This window comes from Suricata suricatta, chromosome 9 (assembly GCF_006229205.1).
Source record: "Suricata suricatta isolate VVHF042 chromosome 9, meerkat_22Aug2017_6uvM2_HiC, whole genome shotgun sequence".
In the NCBI taxonomy this organism is placed as follows: Eukaryota; Metazoa; Chordata; class Mammalia; order Carnivora; family Herpestidae; genus Suricata; species Suricata suricatta.
In genome coordinates, this window is record NC_043708.1 from 138,542,995 (window position 1) to 138,547,725 (window position 4,731).

At 54.5% G+C, this 4,731-nt stretch overlaps 1 long non-coding RNA gene across 1 annotated transcript; it reads right to left on the reverse strand.

The window, feature by feature from the left end:
- Nucleotides 1-211: 211 nt before the first annotated feature.
- On the reverse strand, nucleotides 212-4,718 carry LOC115301748. The gene is made up of 2 exons (XR_003913270.1): nucleotides 4,551-4,718; nucleotides 212-1,369 (listed from the first exon to the last, which is right to left on the reverse strand). It is a non-coding gene; the product is annotated as an uncharacterized LOC115301748 (long non-coding RNA).
- Between the last annotated feature and the right edge of the window lie 13 nt (nucleotides 4,719-4,731).

The following is a 4,731-nucleotide window of genomic DNA, read 5'->3' on the forward strand; positions in this document are numbered from 1 at the left end:
GTCAGCGGGGACGCAGGGCCTCCGGCAGCGGGGGCGCAGGGCCTCCCATCCGTGGGGACGCAGGGCCTCCGGCAGCGGGGCGCAGGGTCTCCCATTGGCGGGGACGCAGGGCCCGCCGTCGGCGGTCCACAGACAGGCTGGGGCACCCATACCGAAGGCAGGTTTGAAGACAGGCTCATCCTTGCAACAAACGGAACCATGAAAACAGGCATCTGTGGGTGGCTGCTGTTTTATTTCTTTCAATTTTCGTCTCCCGTAGGCTTGCTCAGCATTTCGCGGGTCCCTGAGCGCCCCCCAGCCGGTTCCAGCGACCTCATTTACAAGACTCTTGAGAAGGGTCCTGAGGCTGCAAAGGGTTCTGGGAAAAGATAGTTTGCGTCCAAAAGCTGTTGGCTGATGGGCCCCTTCCCCTAATGGACCTGGTGCGTGTTCCCCGGAACAGTCTCAAAGTGTCACTTACGCTGTTTTTTCCAAGATTACAAGCTTTTATTTATTTTTTTTTTCACATTTCAGATGTGTTGGTTGAATGGATATCTCCTCAAAAATCAATCCCACGTCTAATCAGACTTTGATATTTTTCTCTGGGAAATAAGCAGGATCCAGGCATAACCGTGTCACCGGCCATCAACTCTTTGTCCTTCCTGAGAAAGCAGGTAAGAACAACGTAAGCTCTTTGGTGTTTGATTTCCGAAGCGGATTCCTCATCCCTGCGTCAGGCTGCGGTGACAGTGTCCGACGACAGCGGTAAAGCGGGTCCTGGTTCTCGCCGTCGGGAGCCCAGACAAAGGCGGGCCGCGCAGCTCTTCGCCGAGGCCAGGAAGCATCTGGATCCTCGCCTCGCTGTCCACCATCTTCAGCTGCGACAGTCACTCTCGTGGCTGCGAGGCGGCCGCCGTGGCCCCAGTCATCCCCGCAGCCCCAGCGGGGAGAAGGGAGAGGTCAAGGCCGCCTTGCTGACCAGTCTGGCTTGGTTCAGCCCTCCGCCCCCTGAGTTCTCCTCTTCCAGACCCAGAGCCCCGCACACAGCCGCGGTCCCAGACGGGGAGGCCCACTGTTACCCAGAGCAAGTGAGATGGGGGGCCACCACCGTTCCCAGCCGGGGGACACGTGGACCCCACTCTGTGACGCCGGCGTTGGCTATGGGATTCCCGGCGTCTTCCTCAAAGCCTGTCCTCCGGCAGGACTGACGGCCTGAGCCGGAGAAACGGCCTTGTGTCCTGGCGCACACATCAACTCACTCGTTCTGTCTTCAACTCGTCCATGTAATTAATGTTTCCTGAGCGTTTTCTCTCCGCCAGCCGTCGGGCGAGAGGGGTGAACAGTGGTGCCCACAGTAAACCCTCTCCTTGCCTTCACAGGACATCCACTCCTAAAGGAAAAGAAATGCAATGGGGCACCTGCGGGGCTCAGTCCGTTAAGTGTCTGACTTGGGCTCAGGTCATGATCTCACGGTTCCTAAGTTCAAGCCCCCACATTGGGCTCTGTGCTGACAGCTCAGAGCCTGGAGCTGCTTCCGATTCTGTATCCCCCTCTCTCTGCCCCTCCCCTCCTTGCACTCTGTTTCTCTCTCTCAAAAATAAACAAACATTAAAAAAACAAATTAAAAAAAAAAAAACAAAGAAACGCAAACAGGGCAATGTATTTTAGATCTCTCTTACCGTCCATCTAAACAACCCGATTCCTTTTTAAAGCACAAATATCCTTCTCTATGGTCAATTACAAATGGTCATTCTTCTCTATACTGTTGATAGTTTTGCTTTTATAAACTGGGTTAGACTTTGAGGAACTGGACATCAGGCAGATTTCTATGGAAGGAAAGTGTGGCGTGTAAGCGGCCAGTTACATAATGGAGACCAGTGCACTGGGCTACTGGGGACATTGCCGTGTGACTGAGGCTGCCGCCGATGCTGGCTGAGTGCCATGCGGCTGGGCCCACCTGCGGGTCACACGTGGAGCTTCTTTTTCTAAAAAATATTTTACATTTTTATTATTTAAAAAAAATTTTTTTAATGTTTTAATTATTTTTGATACAGAGAGAGACAGAGCATGAGAGGGGGAGGGACAGAGAGAGGGAGACACAGAATCCGAAGCAGCTCCAGGCTCTGAGCTGTCAGCACAAAGCCTGATGTGGGGCTCGAACCCACGAACCATGAGACCATGACCTGAGCTGAAGTCAGAGGCTCAACCAACTGAGCCACCCAGGCGCCCCTACATTTGTATTACTTTTTTAATGTTTATTTTCTGAGAGAGCGAGATAGAGTGTGAGTGGAATAGGGGCAGAGAGAGAGGGAGACACAGAATCCGAAGCAGGCTCCTGGCTCTGAGCTGTCAGCACAGATCCTGATGAGGGGCTTGAACCCATGGACTTTGAGATGGCGACCTGAGCTGAAGTCAGACACTTAGCTGCCTGAGTCACCCCGGCGCCCGGGGTTGGAGCTTCCGGAGCGCAGGAGGGGCTGTGTCTTGGCCCCTGTGCATTCCCCAGATCAACCCAGCGACTGACTCATGGTAAGGACATCATAGATGTTTTCTGACCCAAGTTCAAAGTTAGACCTTTCTCTACGAGATGGTGAGGAGTCAGAGAAATTCTTTAAGGTCAAAATGAACAGCTGGTGGTCCCTGGCCTCTGCATTTTACAGGGGACATTTATGCTCCTATGTTGCCTGTTAAAGTTCTCAGTCATTACCCCGAGGCACATGCACTACCGTGGACGCACTGAGGGACTGAACCAACGTCTCAGGGGTGGAAAAGGTCTGGTCGCTCTGCCCTGTGGCATCCAACTTTGGGGCCTCAATCTAACGGTCACACAGACCTGAGACAGCTCAGCCTCCTAGGCGCCCCGACTGCCCTTCCAGCCCGCCTCCGCGTCCCTTCTAAAAGCCACGCTTCCATCTACCTCCTGGCTTGTGGACTGTATTACATGAGGCCCCGGCACGGTCCCCCGCGGAGGAGGCGGGTTCGGATAGTTTTCCTGACAACGTGAGCACGGCCACGGGCCCTGGAGACGCCGAGCCCGCCCTGTCCATTAGCCTCCCGGGGGACACGGTCCCCGAGCCCTTCTGGGAACTGTCCTCACGAGGGGGAACCAAGGTATCTGAGAAAGACCAAGGGGCGTGCGACACACTGTCACCTCAGTCCTCAAGAGTTCTCTTCCTGTTCGGAGTTAGACCCGGGGACCCTGCGGAAGCCCCACCCCGGAGGGAGGAGTCGGGGCTCCCCTTCATGGGCACGTGAAAACCTGTGTGAATTTTCTCCTGAGGCTCCAATGAGGTTATAAGGCCCTCCAGAGAAGAGCTCTTACCCATCTTTGTACAACTGCGGCACACAAAAAAATCTTGGGTGCATGGAAACATCACAGAATTCTACACGAGAACTGAAGACACAAAGTGCGTGCCCTAGCAAAGTGTGCAGAGGCGAACCCCGTCATAAACCTTCCGAAAGAAGGGGCTCCAATCCGGTAAAGCAAAAAACCTGGTTTTAGGTAAAACTTCACCAAGTGTGAATAATTTAAAACCAGATCGTGACAATATTTTGACTGTAGGCTTTGGCAACCAGGTTTTCTCTAAGTTTCTGGATGGTTCCAAAACATCTAAAAATATTTTAGTGAAGAAGTAGTCTTTGGGAGGCCTGACTGCCTCCACTGGTTAAGCGACTACTGATTTCAGCTTAGGTTATGCTCCCACAGTTGGTGAGTTCGAGCCCCAACAGGGATCTGTGGTGACGGCTAGGAGCCTGCTTGAGATTCTCTCTCTCTCTCTCTCTCTCTCTCTCTCTCAAAATAAATAAACATTTAGAAAAAGATATTTAAATAAGGAAACAAAAAGAAATGGTCTTTAAAACCCAATCCGGAAGGTTTTCGCAATTTGAACTGGCTGATGCACGCAGATGAAGGCTCTCAAAAATTCTCCTTCAAAGTCACGACTAAAGTTACAGTCGCAGGTCATCTGTTAAAAGAACAGGTCTGGCCGGGCCATGCTGCCAACTTCCGCGCCTCTCGTGCCCTGCTGGCAGTCCAGGAAGGGCACCTCCTGTTCGTTCCTGAAAGGGAGCCTGGCTGCCAGGCCAGGAGGGAGACGGAAGACGAGAAGGCTCCGTGATGTTGGCACCAGGGCATCCCGGTTTCGGGCACCGAGAGTTCTACTTGAGAAAAATCACTTAAAAGTGAAGAACTCCAAGAGGACAGTGGATTTATGTCACTATAAGCATCTTTCATGCTAAGACCACTTAGCCACCTGGGGCCCTTGGACTTCTCCAGACAAGCCCCGCGGAGGACACCTGGAAACCCCGCCGCTCCTGGGACCCGAAATGACCCCCTGGGCAAGGTCAGGGCTGGGTGCGGAGCAGCCCTGCCGCCTACAGATACGGGAACAGCCTGAAGGCCAGTCGTGCCCCTAGGAAGGTGACATCGCCCCTACGTGTGCGGACACAGACCGCTGTGTCCCTCAGCAGCAGGACCCCTCCCGGTGCTGAGATCTGAGAAGCGGCAGCTTCGTCACAGACACCAGGGGCCGAGTCGGTCAGGGACATGCCCGTTCTCGTGCACCCGTTACCGTTCTTGGCCGGAGATCCCCGAAACGTGCGGCCACGACCCAACCTGGATCTGGAGTCGGGAGAGCGGGGTGCAGGGGAGAGGCCATGCGGGAGGGTACCCGCGCCACCCCACCGTCCCTCCTGGGGACCCGCCCAGCTGCCCGCGGGGAGACCCCGGAGCCCGGGCGTCCCGGGGACGGG